Source organism: Cricetulus griseus, chromosome 4, assembly GCF_003668045.3.
Source record: "Cricetulus griseus strain 17A/GY chromosome 4, alternate assembly CriGri-PICRH-1.0, whole genome shotgun sequence".
Taxonomy (NCBI): domain Eukaryota; kingdom Metazoa; phylum Chordata; class Mammalia; order Rodentia; family Cricetidae; genus Cricetulus; species Cricetulus griseus.
Window position 1 is genome coordinate 23,248,002 of NC_048597.1, and position 18,690 is coordinate 23,266,691.

Below are 18,690 nucleotides of genomic sequence, written 5' to 3' on the forward strand. Positions count from 1 at the left end.
TAGTGTCATAGGAGAGGCAAGCTAAACATAATTACCACCACAGTGCTATGGAAGTAAAATATGAATCATTTTTAATATTTCCTAGCATCTTTGAAAGTTTCTTGAATCCTGAATTTTAAAAACCATTAAGTAAATCTGTCCATTTTGTATAATGAGATACCAGGATGTTATTTTTTGCAAATAAGTATTATTAGTAGTAATATTATTTATGTGAATATTTCTTTGCTCTTCTTATCAAACTCTCTGGTGGTATAATCAACAGTTTCCCTTTGTCTTCATTCAAAATGCTGTAATGTAACTACTGAGTGTCATTAGTAAGGTAATTGTAATCAAATGTTAGTGAACTCTAGGAGCTCCCATTTTGAAATATGTGAAAAGAGCAAATGAATTAATTACTATAATTATTTCAACCTCATGAATTTAAAATTAAAAATAATCTTAAACACTTAATGTAGTGTAAAAGTGAGAATAGCCACACAAAATTACTACTATTATTCTGATCACTATTTTATCTTGTTATAAGTAGAAACCACTCAAAATAAGCTAGCAATAAAAATCTCATCTGTTTGTTCTTAAGACTATATAAACCCAAACGGAGCTTCTCATTCTTTAGGCAAAACAGAATTAAACATTGGAAGACACTAAAAGGTAATGTTATCTGAACAACAAGATTACATCTTCAAAGTGATACTAAAACACTTCATAGAAAAAGAAATTCTTGGTAATGGACACTTTATGCAAGATATATCTTGTAATGATGCATTTATTCTCCTACTAGTGACTGAGTTACATAGCCAAGTCTGAGTACAGAGTGGCAGTAGAGCACCATGTCATGGGGGAAAATACAAAACTATTTAGGATGATGATGGGTAAGAGCTCTTTAGACTGACCTTTTGCTAGGATGATGATATTCTCATTAGCAGCAACCCTGCTGTTTGCCCTCAATAAAATATAGCATCCTGCTGTTAATGCAATTTCCAGTTTTTTTGATTTAATGACACAATTATATTAATGTTATTTTTATAAATGGATTAGGATTTTAAGAAAAAGATTTAAAGATGTTTTTATAAACAGTCACTATGTCCCCAACACCTAGCTGTATTTTTGAATTTGCTTATTAGATACAGCATGAGGCTGACAAAAAGGCTCATGATAGCCAAATTTTGTTTAATACAATTTAGGAACAGTGATTAAGCTTTCAATTAGAAATATAATGATAAAGGTTATTTTCTTCTTAATATAATCTATAGAATTGACAATTGAATTTTGTTTTTACCCTGAAAACAATCACATTTTTTTTCCAGTTGAGGTAATTTTCTTCCTAATTGAATTGAATACGGCTTTTGCAGGAGTACCCTCATTAAATAATACTTTCTGAAAGAAAATATCTCATCATTATGAGAAAAGCAGGGACTCCAAAATCTGGCAGAACTATGTTTTAATTTTGACTTTACTACTTACTAGATACGTGACCTTGAACATGTTATAGTCTCTCCTGGAACTGATTTAACTTTCTGATCTTATTAAGGCATAAGTGGAAAATTAGATAATGTATATAAATCACATAGCTCTCCATAACTGTTGCCAAACCTTGGGCTCTTTCGCTGAGGTGTCTCATGATTTAAGGAGGGGACACAGAGGAAACAGTTCCGCTCATTGAGTCTCTTACCTTGACTTGTCGGATATTTAAATATGGGATTTAATTTTTATGTGAGAGGCTTTTAAGTATGTTTATCCCAACTATGTCTCTAATGTATGTATAGTATACTTTTAACTGTACTAGACAATTTGTTATGAGAAAAAATTAAGCAAAAGCATAAGATGCAATATAAATACCAAGAACAAAGGAATATTTGGGTCATCACAAATGATTTCAGAATCATAAGGATATTAACAAAAGACTCTCTGCTAATAAGCAGCCATACACACATATTATCTCATGATAACTTCCTATGTCCAGTCTCCATATACTTTCCATGGTCAGTCATAAATCATCTCGCAACACACTCACAGGCAAGCACGCATACACACACACACACACACACACACACACACACACACACACACACAGACACACACACACACACACAGACACACACACACACACACACAAACACACACACACACACGCTTTACATTGGCCAGTGAGAACCAATTACATGACAGATTATTAATTGTTGAGCAATTGTTTGAGTTTCCTCCTTGTCACACAAGTGGAGAATTGTCAATTACAGGAAGAATAAAGGCTATGCTTACTGAAAATACTGGATGCTATGTAGGGTACAGTACAGCAAAGAAGCTTATTTATGACTTATGGCAAGAACTCTTCTGAAATTTTCAGAAGTAGTGAGGTCTAGATTCTGTAATCTTTTATAGAAAGTAAGGAAGTCCAGTAAATATCTGTTGTTGAGGTTTCATACTAATTTAGTTTCTTAAATTAAATATTACATAATATCACTATTTTAAAAATGGATTATATATATACATATATATATACATATATATATTAGTAAGTTCATCCTTCAATATGTAGATACTTGGTAATAAAATATGTGTTGTGTTTGGATTAAATATTGCAAGAACTTAACACTTCTAAGTCCCTCTAATAATCATACTTTCATTTGTCATTTTGCTACACACTCAAAAATTCACAAATAATTCATATGCAGTTTCCATTTTTACCAAACACTACCAGCATTCACACTAGACCAGAGGAAGAGTCTTTCACCCTTCTGTGGCTTGCCATGAAGTATGGGGAAAATATGTTTAAACAACCAGAAACTCCCTATCTTAACCATAAAGAATCATATTGATTTTTAAATTTTATTTATTTTTAATGTTTTAAGTTTAAACAGAAATCCATCACTTTATTTTCCCCTTTCCTTTCAGCCTCTCTCTCTCTCTCTCTCAAAGAAAAAGAAGCTATCAACTTAAGAGTGGAGGGCACTGGAGCAGTTGTAGGAAGTTGTTAAGCTTATTTTTCTTTGGTCATTAGTGTTATACATATAAATCAAAAAGAATCATATTCAGAATATAGCCTCCACTTAGCTAATACTATTTTTAAATTGTTCTCTGATATACTAACACCCAGAAGGAAAATAAGAAACTTATTATAATAAAAGGATGTTCGTTGGTGGGCAATCAATAGGTAATTTTGTCTGCTGACCAAAGCTTTGTATTTGTTCTTGCCTCCAGGTATTGAAGTAAAATAGCTATGCACTGAGACAGTAGTTCCCAATATTTATATTATCATTAATCTTTCATTTCAGATCTGCGTACACAATAAAATTGACTTATTTTAATTAATGTATTTAGACATCATTTAGTCTGAGTCACACAAAATGAGCAAATTTAGGATTTTGTTTTCTTTGTCAATTTTCATTTAGATAAATATTATTCTGAAGTTGGTAAAGCTTTAAAGTCCAGTATTTAAAAACATGAAGTTCATGTGACTGGAAAAAAGATGAAATGTGATTCTAATTGTATTCTATTATACTTTTAGACTGGAGCCCAGCATAATCGTCATCAGAGAAGTTTCATGTTCCAACTGATAGGAGCAGATGCAAATGCTCCACCCAAACATTAGTGAGAGATTTTGAACCCTGCCTAAGAGGGGGAGGAAGGAAAGTGTGATTCAGAGGGTCTCAAGGACACAGCAAAAACATAGCTCATAGAATCAACCAAGCTGGGCTCACAGGGCCCCACAGGGATGAAAGCAACAGCCTGGGTTCTTGTATATGACTGACCTAGGCCCTCTGCATTCATGTTGTGGTTGCATAGTTTGGTGTTCTTGAGGGACTCCTAACAGTGTAAGCATGAGTGTATCTGACTCATTTTACTTGCTTCGGGGGCCCTTTTCCTCATACTAGGGTGCCTTGTAGAGAGCCTTGATATGAGGGTATGTACCTAGTCTTATTGTAAATTTTTGTGCCATGTTTGGTTGATATCCCTGGGAAACCTACCTCTTTCTGAAGGACATATAATGAAGAATGGATCCGGGGTGGGAGAGGTGATTGGGAGGGACTGAGGGGAGAGAAATAAGAGGAAAACATGGCCAAAATGTAATTTATCACAGAAGAATAAAACAATATTTTTTTAAAAAGTACAATTTGGGTTAGAATATGCATAGAGAGGACTCACATGAAGGCTGTGTATAATTTTTATTTTAAGACAGTGCAAATGGTAAAGTGCTTACAGCATTCGCCATGCTACATCTTATGAGACACCCATTATGTAGCAAATTGTTTGACTCTGAAGATTCAGAGATAGAATAATGATGCAAACAGAAACCTGTAGTAATAACGCGTGCCCTTTAGGAAGACAATCTAAGAACATATAGACAGTGTGGTGATTTTGGGAGAATACTGTGGATATGAGTGAAGAAGATGACAGGAACCTTCTGGGACTCAGTTCACAACTTATCTGGAGACAGACCAGAAGAAATCATAAAAGTTTATAATGTAATATTGTGTGCCATTCAGAGAAAATAAAAGCATTCAAGAGAGTGAAAAAGATAATTCTGAGGATTCTCAAAAGAGCATAGGCTTAGGTTGATTTCCCCAAGTTCCACTGGGTGTCCCTAGTCACCAATGTAGTGAATGAATAGTTATTAAGGTTATCATTGCTTTTTTTGTTAGTTTAAGCAGAAAAATCTCTAAAGTTCATTAAGTTATGCCACTTTCAAATACAAAAATTTGGTGTACAAAACACAAAATAAAGAGTAACAATAAATGTCTTCTTATAGATTATAGCATACTGTTTAGTATGGGTAGAGAAGTTTAATTCTATCAGGAAAATCACAAATTAGCTTTTATTTCTTATTATAATCAAAGTGGAAATGTCATACTGGATAAGAGACTAAGTTAATTCATTTTAAACATAGCTATTCACACAGAGTACAGGAGGCACACAATGACCATATTCACTGTGAATGAATTATGTTGGAATATAGTCTTTGTCAGAGAGTAGTATTTGATTGTTGAATGCTCTTTATCTAAAAAGAATTGATTTGCATTTAAATGAGCACTCCTTAAGGTAATGATCCCAGTAGATGTTTTATTATTGATGTAAAAGTATTGAGTACCTGTTTTAATGCATATAGTAATAATGGTGTGCTGAATTAACTGTGGAAATGTTAGGCAATTAAATTAATATATAATTTTAATATTATTTCCTCTACAATTTAATAAATTAATTAAAAGCCCTTAAGGAAGTAATGGACCTTGCATTCCATATTAAGCAATAACAGTTGTTTTTATTGTTTCTGCTTTGGATTGGGTAATTCTATATTTGCCATTTATTGTATCACCTAACTGATATCAAAGCAACTAACTAACTGACTAACGATGAATGAATTCAAATATTTTTCTGTTATCTGGCAACACTTTAACTTATCTAACATGCATTATGTATGCAAGTGGTAGACATAATTCCTTAATCCAAATGAGATGCTAAAATACTATTTTGAATGAATAAGGGAAAACAATTTCAAATAAAAATGACTATAAAATACTTACAATTAGTTAAAATACCATGAAAATGTAGGTGGAGCATCATTCTTTGATCATCATGGAATATTTTCAAACAAATCAATGGCAAGCAAACATCTATTTAATTAAGCTTCTGACTTTTCCATGACAGACTATCGAAAATAATCTAATATTCTTCCAATCTTTCGTTTCTACTGACTCCATTCTGAAAGAGAAACGAATAACCTCCAATAACAGGGAGAAGCGGAGAGAGAGAATTATTACTAGTACCATTGGCATTCTTTCTGATAGGCTACAAGCACCTGTCTCTCACAGTTCTTTTAATATTGTAACATGGCAGTGACTTCTGTAATTAACTTGAATACAATCTGAGGTAGAATTTTCTTTATCTTCTGCTACATTTAGAGCAGGGCGACTGACCATTGACTTAGACTACAAAGAAGTACACGAGTGCTTATTTATATTTCCTTCTGCCAATCCTTTAACCAGGTGTCTAATTTCTTATTAAAGCTTCATACGAAGTTTATTCTTCATGCTCATTTCGGTTGGACTATGTAACCAGAGGGGTGTAAAATATTTCAGTATATTAGTGCTTCTCTTGATTAGGATTATGATTTATGACCCACAGATTGTTTGTGCAATGAAGGTATCTATAACTTATTCCATGGTTTAGTACCCCATGATCATGTTGGTGTTCTTTGGATCTCTTTAAAGGAAATGACTATAAATACTAAGGGCAATCAAAATACAAAAAAGAAATGAAAGTGTTGTGGTATCTGGAAATTGGTTCTTCATTATGAACAAGATTTTCAAAGTGCAATAACCAAACTCATTTCTTTGCATGTTTATATACATAAAAGAACCATAGTTCTCTAATTTAGGAAAATAAGAAAAACTGACAAATAGATTAGGCAATTTGCTAAAACTTAATGGAGCAAACATGCAGCTGATATCTTTGTGATGTAACCTGCTACATTTATCTCCTGTCACAGAGAAGACACCATCTAAACAAATCTAGTCAATAACTGTCATTCCCACTCATACAGGTCCTAGCTTAGGATCCTTATATCTCCCCAAAATGAAAGGCTAGTTTTCACATCAGTTTTGTCAATTTCTAGTAGGGAAGTTCTATCCCATGAAGTGGCTGAGAGGACAGTGCCCCCTTATGAGTATAGCATTCCCTTTTATTACAAAATTAGTAATGTCTAAAGATAAATTTTGTGCATGTGACTCATGCCACTGTGTCAAGGACACAGGTTATGTTCAGGTCAGATTAAAATCAGAAGACCAAGGACCATTGTCCCAACCCAGTAACCAATCCATAGAGAAACGCTAGCACTCTAAGAGAACTGGACCACTATTCCTACCACCCTCTTTGGAGGAACAATACAGAGAACAATTGGGAGGAAAGGCACTGCGATTGCATTCAGGAGTGCATTCTGTTCTGTGTTCATTTGATTCATTTTTAAGAAAGTCAAGCGAAAGGGTACAATTTAAAACACTGGAAATTATGTAGGAAGTAGTTGCAAGATGTCTGACAGCTACAATCTTGACCTTTAAAAATGTATAATTAAAGGAGGGAAACCTGCAAACAGACAGCTAAGAAAAGCCTTTATGATGTCAATGCATGCCTCAAGACTGGACTTCGTGATGCATTGCCAACAACTTAAATTTCATCCCATGAGTCTCTGGAATGGTTTTATTTATCCAAGGAATAATCCGTAAAGAATTGGGAATTTTTATTTAGCCTGGTACTACAGTAGAGGCAAAATTTGGGGTAAAAGTCAAATCAAACAACTTACTAGCTGTAGAGAAGATCAGGAGATGAAGTAGTCACGAGGATCCCATTGAATCACTGTCACGAAGGATGAACTTACTGTAGTAGCCTCTTGCCTTGCAGTGGTGGCCACATCCTGTGGGCCTGGCTTCAGGTGTTTAGACATTATAAGAAAGAGAAGGGCTGGCTTACTCTCTGGGATTGTGCTGAGAGCATCGGAAGGGCAGAGGCTTCATCTTCTGGAGGAGGAAGAGTGTGGCGGTTATTTACTATTATTTGTGTAAATGCTTCTCTCCCTAATCAATACTTTTTTATCACTTACCTTGGGCCTTGTGGACTCATTGTAACCATGCCTTCAAACATATTTCTGCCTAATTTTTCATTGTCTAAAGGGTAACACTGGATGTTTCCCACACGTAGAAATTAGGTTTCTGTGAAGCTGAGAAAACAATGCCTTAAGTAATTAAAAATATTAGTAATGCTTAAAGCAGAACTTATGTTCTCCAGCTCAGTGAAGACAATCAATGAAGACTTATATGATATAAAATAACTACTTTGACAAGAAAATATGAGAAAGTATTCAACTTCACAGGGAGAAGATAGAAGATCTCCTTAGAAATAAGCAAAGAGTTAACAAAAATTTAGAATAGAGATTTATTCTCAATCACATGTGATAAAATAATAGAATGGTTTTATTCCACAAGATGGAAAAGATGCTACATGTTTCTTCACAACTGGAGAATTAATAAAGAGTTTAAAACTATAGCAAAGAACTGCAGAAGGGATTGTTGAAAAGCATAATTGCTGAAAGTCAATTTCACTACACCACAAGTTTTAAGCAATTAGAATAATATGTTAAAAATTCAATGAGTAACAAAACAAAACCAGGAACTTCCAGAGGAAAGATCTGTAAACTTTAAGGCAGATACATGTCATATATATAGTAAACAGACAAAAAAATTAAGGATTAACAGAGCTCATTCGAAATGTGAAACATTAAATACATGAAATTATTATAGCAGAAATGTCAGAGTAAAAGAGAACACAAAAATATTTACATGGAGCTTTTCGCCAAGATGGTACCGAAAGCAAAGAATGAAGCTCCTGCCCCTCCCAAAGCTGAAGCCAAAGCGAAGACCTTGAAAGCCAAGAAGGCAGTGCTAAAAGGCATCCACAGCTGCAAAAAGAAGATCTGCACGTCACCCACCTTCTGGCGTCCCAAGACCCTGCGAACATACACTTTTTCACCATAATATATATATATATATATATATAATATATATATATATATATATATGGAAAGGTTCCCTAATTTATAACGTTTTCATTTTCCTAAAAATGGTGAAGTTCATCCATTGCAGTTGGGATTTTCTGGCATTGTACATTTTTCCAAATATGGGAAAATGTACTCTAATTTGTGGTAGTGAGTGAACTGCAATCACATGCTTTCCTAAAAATAAGAGAGAAATTAAAAGATGGAAAAAAAGGAAGGATGGGCAGGAGTGGGGGAGGGAGGATGGGAGAAGATATGGGAAAGAAAGAAAGAAAGAAAGAAAGAAAGAAAGAAAGAAAGAAAGAAAGAAAGAAAGAAAGAAATCTACAGAGAGATCTGGGAATTACTTCTGCAATTAACAAATTAAATGTAAATCGGTACTGTAAATATCCACAAAGGTTTATCATTTTCAAATAGTAATAGCACAAAGAAGTACTTTGAGTCAAATTAAAAGAGAGCTGAAGGCTGGAGAGATGGATCAATCCTATAACCTATAGGATCACTCCTATAACCTGGAGGATCGATCCTATAACCTGAGTTCCATTCATAGAGCATACATGGTTGAGGGAGAATCCCACAAAATGTTCCCTGATCTCCACCAGCATGCCATGGCAACACAAACACACAACCACTTTTTATCAAAACCTTTGAATATTCAGAAAACAGTTACCAGCTGACTTACCATCCCAAAATACTCAACAACATTCCTTTAGTATGAAAATATGCAGTACCAAGTAATCAATTCTTTCTCATGGGAAAAGGTAAAGGTGAAAATATATATTGTAAAGTTTGATGTTCAAGATCACATGCTTGCATACATCTGTCCTTAGTAAATTATTCAAAAATAAGTTGTTTTAAAACAATAAAAATTAATATGTTTTCTTATATACTGAGAAATGTGCTACCTTTTATAGGAACAGAAACAATATTACACAAGGTAATGGAAAGAGCATGCAATAGCAATTTCACTGTATAAAAATAATTGACTATGAGCTCTTATTTACAGTTATAAATAAATGTATAGAATTGTGTCATTCTCTCAACATTGCTACATGTAAAAAAAAATGCATACATACAATAATTATTTAAATGTACTGTTTGGGTTTTTTTATTAATACAAACATATGTAAAAACAAACATTAACCACATAAGACTATTTTATAGAAAGAATAGTTCCTTCCTGGGATAGTAAAACATAGTTATAAGAATTGTTTTCTCTGCATGATATTGCTGCATGCTAATATATACACATATATAAATATAGAAATTAATTGTTTTATATAAATATGAATTCAATATAAGTGAAAGACATGAACTAAATAATACCATGGTATATGAAGAGTCCTTTGGATTATAAAGTAAATTTGAAATAGATTACAATAAAATGTTAGTTGTATGCAGTGCAATAACTGTTAAGTAAATGAAGTATTAAAGCTGGAAAATGGTGCTGTTGGCTAAGTACATACCTTTCGAGTATGAGAACCGCAGTTTGGACAATCAATATATAAGTAAATGCCTAGGGAAGTTCCTTGAGTATTATTCCAGCAATAAATTTGGTGGATAAGAAAGCATGTATGTGGCTTTCTGGCCAGTCAATCCAGCTAATCAGTGAGTTTCATTTTATGAAAATCATAAGGAAGGGAAGTGATTTAAGAAGATTCCTATCTTTGGACACAGGCCTCTGCATACAAGCACACCTAAATATACATGCCTATCCACATATAAATGTTCATTTACATGCCAAAACATGCATGCACGGCAATCATTTAAAAGATTAATTGTTACATCAGAAAACAGGAGTATCTTAAAAACAACATTCTGTGAAGCTATCAACATAAAATTTATAAACAAGGAAATATACACATGTTGAATAACTCTAACCTAAAAATTTGAAATCTAAAATGTTCTTGTGGAAAACTCCACAATCTGCTTGTATGGGAGAACACAATTAAAATGTAGGCATAATAAATATAATGTATAACATTAAAAACACTATTCATGCATAATGTGTTTATGAAAATCCATAAATATTTTAGTTGGATATAACTCCAATTAACAAAATAATTCACTATGTATATATAAATATTCCAAGACATAAAAATGTCTGAAATCATAAAGGTTATGAGTGTTGTAGATAAGGATGCTAAGTCTGCAATTAGAGAAAAGTTGGTTGCATTGGACTTAGAGGAGTTGGCTTGAGTGCTGTTGGAGAGACAACAAATTGATATGGAGTACCTATGTGTTTAACAAATACGCTGTGAAACTGACATGTTAATGCTTGTAAAACCAAACATATAATAAACTACATAACCTCATGGTGTGATCTCTTATTCACTAAGGCTATCACAATTTACATTTTATACTTACAAATTCTGTTTTGTAACATTCTCTTTGAAATTGCTTAATGCAACATATGACATAAGATGAAAATTAAACCCACATCAAATGAAAATTTCATGTAAAAACATATTTATATGCTGTCCTTGTCCAGTACATCATGATTGTGATTGACCTATTGATTAAAAATTTGAAAAATCATCCTATATTAAATAAAAAATACATCAACATTTGTTTAAATGTAAGACTATCTGGCTAATACAGATAAACATGTTATGTGTATTAAATTAAAGTCTTTCTGCTGTATGTTGCAGACCAATTTTGTTTTAGGTTGGAAAAAATAGAAAATATCTGTCACCATGGTGTCTAGTTATCACACTGAATTTCCTCTATGAAAGAAGCAATCTGCAGAAGAGGTTTGTTAATTGTTAACAAAGAAACCTCTCACAGTCAAGCTGCAGACATCTGTATATACTACTTTTTATGTCTCCTCTGTGGCAAACACAGTTGACTATTATTGAAAGGTCAAGGAGAAATAGGTATTCACACACAAGGGGATTGGAGAACAATGGAGTCAAATGAATTGACCATGGTGCACAAAACAGAGAATCGAGAAGTCATTAAATGACTTGATGTACTCCTCTCGTGGGACTCCTTCACTGAGGAAAACAAATAAATGACTGTTACGTAAAAGGCTATTTATTCCAAGTAATATAAATCTCTTAAGGTAATCCATTCACCCTTATATCAAATTGAAAAGCTCATTATCTCTCACAGAGATTTAAATGTAGTTTTGGATGCTTCTATTATCTGTCAACACATTTAAAAATAAATAAATTATAATTAAGGATGATTTAAGTGGTTATCATTTTTGATGCTGTATGTCTTAAGAGTTCCTTTTGTCTATTGAAATATTCATGCAAATTAATTCAATAGATTGTAGGATAGAAATGAGACCATATAAAGTTTTATCATTTCTTACTGTAATTGTACAGCCAATGTATTCTCTTTTTCTGAAGTGTTGCTGTTCTAGTCTAAATCCTGAGTCACTATTACTAAATTTAGTTAATAGTAGAGAATATATATAAGTAACAGAATGGCAAACATTATTTGTACTAGTTATTCCACAAGCACAGATATGCTATCGTTCTCAGTTGTTGTGAGAGGATATTTGTTTATATGACCTTCAGCATGTTATAACTATTACTCATTCAACAATATGAATCCCACTACGTTAGACATTTTTAAATTCATGTTCATTACTATTTCAATTGCTGCCAAACCTACGCTTATTTATGCTATGTTCCAATCCACCCAAACCCTTAAGATTGTCTATATGGACCATACTAAGTAACTTTAAATGTTTCAATTGAGAAGCTCCTATTGTATCACAGCTTAAATATTCTACAGTACAATATAATTCACAAATACAAATACAAATACAAACAAAAACAAATACAAATAAACTCAAAATATAGAAGATGTTTTCTGCAGCCAATGTTAACAAAAATATTCCACTTCTGTATTAAAACTTTGTGAATATTCAATCGGAGAGGTCGAACATGATAAAGATCATGAGCCAAAATGGGCAAAAACTGAGAAGAAATGATTTTAGGGAGCAGAAAGTATATGGAATAGGTAGGGTGTTAGGTGGGGGTGGGGCAGTGGAGGAGGGGAGGGAGAGGGAACTGGGATTGACGTGTAAAACAATCTTGCTTCTAGTTTTTAAAAAATGAAGTTAAAATGGTTTTTTGAAAATGTATGGAGGTAAAGTATTTAATATTAAGTAAGATCATACAATCTCAGACGGAAAAATATATGTTCTTTCTCATATGTGGAATTTAGAATGTTTATCTATATCTCCTTATATGCATTGTAGATAATATATGTATGTAATAATGTATACCAATGTCCAAATTGGAATGGTGCAAAAAAATTAAGGAAAGCTAAATATAAGAGAGTGGGATAACTCTGTTGCAGGAAATGGTCATGAGTGATGAAAGAGGATGAAAAGCTAATTTGGGGGACATTCTATTTCCAATATGACATTGATAATTTGGTTTTAGTGGCAAAAAGTAAATAAAATATATCCAATATTTGGGGTAACATGTTATGTGAAGCTCTACAACTTCCGTTCCAAGTGCCTAGTTTTAATGTTCATTGAGTTGCACCAGTTTTGTGATGGGTTAATTTTGGTATTTATTTATTTATTTATTTATTTATACTAATAAAGTTTATAGAATTTTTAAAAGAAAACTGGGAATTGAAACAATCTGAAAGTTTAATTAACATTCTAATACTTTATTCTTATTCTCATCATGTCATCATAATTTTTTATCTCAAATGTATTGTCAAATAAAGGTGATTCATATATTTTATGAAATTTTATTTTTTGTTTTTTCATACAGGGTTTCGCTGTGTAGCTTTGGAGCCTTTCCTGGCAATAGCTCTGGAGACCAGACTGGCCTCAAAGTCACAGAAATCAGCCTGCCTCTGCCTCCTGAGTGCAGAGGCCTGTGCCACCAACGCCCTACTTATCAGTTGTAAAATGAAAATGTTGGCATTAAAAGGCAGACAGTAGTTATATCTAGTGAATTATCCTGAGATAAACTTCCAGCATGGTTCTTGCTATACAGGTCTTGCTATACAGGTTCTTGCTATACACTTGTTTGGTTAGTATTACCCCAAGATATTTTATTTTGTTAGATGCTATTGTAAAGGGTGATGTTTCTCTGATTTCTTTCTCAGCACATTTATCTTTTGTATATAGTAGGGATAGTGATATTTTTTAGTTAATCTTGTATCCTGCCACTTTGCTGAATGTGTTTATCAGCTGTAGGAATACCCTGGTAGAGTTTTTCGGGTCACTTATGTAAACTATCATATCATCTGCAAACAGTGAAAGTTTGATGACTTCCTTTCCAACTTGTGTCCCCTTGACCTCCATTTGTTGTCTTATTGCTCTAGCTAGAACTTCTAGTAAAATATTGAAGAGATATGGAGAGGGTGAACAGTCTTGTCTTGTTACTGATTTTAGAGGAATCACCTTGAGTTTAATGTTGGCTGTTAGTTTATTATATATTGTTTTTATTATGTTCAAGTATGTTCCTGTTATCCCTGATCTCTCCAGGACCTTTATCATGAAGGGGTACTGGATTTTGTCAAAGGCTTTTTCAGCATCTAGTGAGATGATCATGTGGTTTTTCCTTTTGCAGTTTGTTGTATATGATGGATTACCTTGATGGATTTTCATATGTTGAACCAACCCTGCATCTAGGGGATGAAGCCTACTTGATCATGGTGGGCAATTTTTCTGATATGTTCTTGGGTTCAATTTGCCAGTAGAAGATACCAGAAAATGGAAAGATCTCCCATGCTCTTGGATGGATAGGATCAACATAGTAAAAATGGCAATCTTTCCAAAAGTAATCTACAGATTAAATGCAATCCCCATCAAAATCCAGCAAAATTCTTTACAGACATTGAAAGAATAATTCTCAACTTTATATGGAGAAACAAAATACCCAGGAAAGCCAAAACAACCCTGTACAAAAAAGGTTTAAAGAGAAATCAGCACTAGGGATATGTCCAGAGTTCTACAAGGATGACACCAACTAAACATCTAAGTATAGGGGATGCTGTAGCCACACCTGCTTAGGGGATGGCTACAGGTGTGCCTGATCATTTCTTTGAGGGTATGGTCAGGGTGATGTAGGGAAAGTTTAAGAGTGAGGGATGCTTACATGGTGGCCCCTGCTTTTGCTTTCATCTTAGGTTTGCTGTACCTACTGCTGCCCTGCCAGCTGGCTATATCCTTTTAAATTCCCTTGTATTTTTACCTGGCTCCGTATTGGTAATTTCCCACATTATCTAAGTGACAGTGGAGAGGCTACCTTAAATGCCCTTCCTTGATAATAAGATTCATGATTGACTTATATGCTATCCTAGAGCCTTCATCCATCAGCTGATGGAAGTAGAAGCAGACAGCCATAGCTAAACACTGATCTGAACTGGAATCCACTTGCAGAGAAGGAGGAGTGATGAGCAAAGAGGTCAAGACCAGGCTGGTAAAAACAACAGAAGCAGCTGACCTGAACAAGGGGGAGCTCTTGGCCCCTAGACTGATCACTAGAACACCAGCATGGAACTGATCCAGACCCCATAAATGTGGGTGTCAGTGTGGAGGCCTCAGAAATCTATAGGACCTCTTGTAGTAGATCAGTACTTATTCCTAGCATAGGAATGGACTTTGGGAGCACATTTTACATAGAGGGATACGCCCTCAACCTAGACATATGGGGGAAGGCCTAGGCCCTATCCCAAAGCATTTGACAGACTCTGAAGACCCCTTATGGAAGGCCTCAACCTCCCTGTGGAGGAGAAAGTTTATGGGATAAGTAGGGTGTTAGTTGGGGCGAGGGAGAGGGAACTGGGATTTACATGTAAAATAATCATTTTTCTAATTTAAATAAAAAAACTTATAGCATGGTGATTAAATGCATATACCTTGAATTCAGCCAGACTGGATGTTTACTTTAAATCTTGAGGATTATCCCACAACTTACCCACTCAGTAGCTTGCTTTGTTGTTGTTCTTGCAAATATATCATATCCATACTTGATGCTTTCAGGTTCTTTTGGGGGACTTCCTTATGAAATGATACATCAGCACTGATCACTATCAATGGTTCTCTTGCAATATGGCAGAGGAGCAATGTAACCCCCAAAATATTTGGGAATAGTCAAATATATTTTTATAGTTATAATTAGCAAAAACTAAGTGATGAGAGTTACAGACACTGGCACCTGTTTTTATTCTCCAGGAAGATATTGAATACACTTATGTCTTACAAGCTATCACCTAAGGATGGAAATTTATATGGTCACTGTGGGAGTCATTCCTCCTTTGGGAAGTTCATATCTAAGTCATCTGGAGAGTTTTATACCTTTTTGCAATGAAGGAATACTGAGAGCCTTAGAAATAGTCTTCTCCTGTGAAGAGCACACCAGTGGATCATCCATTATCAAATGGTCCACCCTGAAAAAAAAGTATGAGTAACATACAAATGCACAGCCTATACAAGGGTGTGTGTACATATATATGCATATATGTGTGTATACATATATTCATCTAACAACAAGTAATGAAAAGGATGAGACCATGAGTTAGAAATAGAACAGGGATAAGTATATAGGAAGGTTTGGAGAGATGTAGAGGAAAAGAGAAATGATATCATTATAGTATCTCAAATACAAAAGTCATATAAAGATCAGGTTCTGAGATGTTCTTACCAATGAAACAACAGGAATTATGTCACACTGAATTTGTAGATGGAAGAAGATTCTCTAAATCAAGGAGGCGCATAACCTTCACAAATATATAGGGCAAGAAATCTGATTACACTTTATTTCTGAAAAGAGATGACACCACAAATTTCACTGACTCCACAAATGTATCCATCCTGGTGGGACCCATGACAGAGCATTATATAACTGTAAGGAAATAGATTTATATTGATTTAAGTGCACTACAATTTTGGAAGTTTATTATAGTAGCTATAGACAAAAACACACTGGTAAAAACCCAAATTAATGGGAAGTTCTGGTAATCGGGTGCTACTCAATAACTTACATTCTTCTGGTCTGAAATAGAATTCCCTGGGTTGGGCACTTCCCAGGCTAGAGAGTGGTTGTGATTACCAAAAGTTAATTTCAACATTGATCAAATAAATTTAAACAACCTTGGCTTTCTCAGTCTCAAAAGCTTTATGTATCATTTTTTACATTTATATCAAATTTAGTCTAAGCTTGTTTAAAATAATTGCAAAAAGAAAACCAATATGAAAATGCTTTGCTATGCCTAAATGCTTGGTAAGTGCCCCTTCTGCACATTTTTTTCCATTTAAAACATAGTTACATCATTTCTCTTCTCTTCCCTCCTTTCTCCAGTCCCCAGCCTGACTCCCTTGTTCTCTCCTAAATTGACAGCTCTTGTTGAACCATTTTCATCACACAGGCATATAAATAAATCAACATATAAATGTAGCCTTCTGAGTCCTGTAAATCCCTGGTTTCCAGGGACAACTACTTAGTATAGGATAGCCAGTCAGGGCTCATCTTCGGGGAAAACTAATTCTTCCTCCCTCAGTAATTGCTGATTGTTAATTGTTACCTCTTCATCCAGGTCAGAAGCCTGTGAGATTTCCCCCATCTACACTGGCATGTCAGCTATAAACTATAGTGGGAAATTACCAATATGGAGTCAGGTAGAAATATAAGGGTATTTAATAGGGAAAAGCCTTACTTACAGAGTGACCTAGCCAGCCGGCGTGGCAGCAGTCTGTACAGCAAGTACCAAAGTGAAACTGAAAGCACAAACGCAGTCACACTACTCTGACTATGCCCTCACAAGCATGGTCAGGCACACCTGTAGCCAGCCCCTAAGAAGGCGTGGCTACAGCTTCTCCTACAATAAACCATACACAAATGGGGGAGGACTAGCAAGAATTAATAGAGCTCTGATAAAATTCAAGGGAAGTGAGAGTTTCTTCAAAATGTATCCCGATTCTAACATTTTAAACAAAAATTGGGGGCAGATAAGAGAGACAATAGAAATTATACTTTTTTATTACTTTATTAGCCATTATGTACTGGGAAATGATTTATACTGTTTGGAAAGTTGATACATAGGTGAATAGATGGATGAATAAAAGAATAGATTGCAGTTGATAAGTAGTAGGTAGCTGATAAATGATAGATAGATAGATAGATAGATAGATAGATAGATAGATAGATGAGGTTTGTAAATGATTGAGGATTCCAACCTTAAATGCAAAAGATTGACCACATGGAGACTGAGGAAAGACTTATTAGACCCAAAGTATTCTGCATAAAAACCATCCAATCCCAGGGTGCAGATAAATTCTGATAGATTACTGGATAATTTTCCCTTGCTTGACAATGATCAACATTTTGATTTTTAAACTGTAACTAATTAATTGATAAGGACCAACCACATAATAAAAGTTAATATTTTTGGTTCAACATTCACTAACTTCCATGTAAAGTCCTACATACACACAGAGAAACATCCAGAACAATGTCTGATTGATTATCTGGATATAGTTGTATTGATGCATCAATTTAACCAATACACTACTCTGTGTACAATACTGCAAAAACAAAAAGTGCACCTGTGGCTTATCAATTAACATTGCCAGCCTACTATGTAACTATTCAGTATTAACTATGAAAATATAGTTACAAGTACTCTAAGAAAACTTCCAAGTAATCATTTGGAGGATACTTTAAACAACAGATGGATTTTCCCCACAGAGCACTGTATAACTTGAAAACCTTCCTTGCTTCAAATAACAAACTTGAAGGATTACTATCAAGGAAATTAGTCCATCTGACCTTACTCTTCAGATTATTTTCCACAGGGCTTATTTTTTTCTGAAGTGCATTATCTTTCTTAAAATGAAAGGAAAGTGTTCCAATTAATTACATTTCTTTTCATTCTAGTTCACTGTGCTTTTTTTTTCTTTCTTTTCATAGCCACATGCTAATTTTCCACTTCAGTGAGAATAAGACAAAATTAATCTGTTCCTTATAAAAAGGTACAAAATTAACTAAGTATTGCTTTTCCTATTAAAAGATACACTCTCTTAAGTATCCCCAATTTTCATTTATTGCAAATTAAAATTCAAGGATCATGCAACAACCAAGTTTTTACTTACATCATTCTCATTTATTTGAGCAGCTATATCATTTGCATGCCTGTGAATTTTTTGGTAGTCCAAAGTAAGTAAATGC

General features: G+C 34.1%; 1 long non-coding RNA gene across 4 annotated transcripts in view; it reads right to left on the reverse strand.

The window, feature by feature from the left end:
* The window catches only part of LOC103160804, a 32,294-nt gene extending 15,082 nt beyond the window's left edge, over positions 1-17,212 (reverse strand). For 3 of the 4 annotated variants that reach the window (XR_004769861.1, XR_004769860.1, XR_004769858.1), the window contains exons 1-5: positions 16,168-17,212; positions 15,822-15,913; positions 7,589-7,705; positions 7,292-7,505; positions 5,517-5,694 (exon numbers count right to left, since the gene is read on the reverse strand). This is a non-coding gene — a long non-coding RNA (uncharacterized LOC103160804). Of the gene's footprint in view, positions 1-5,516; positions 5,715-7,291; positions 7,506-7,588; positions 7,706-15,821; positions 15,914-16,167 lie in introns of all 4 variants that reach the window. The other variant, XR_004769859.1, reaches the window with a different exon arrangement.
* Positions 17,213-18,690: the final 1,478 nt, after the last annotated feature.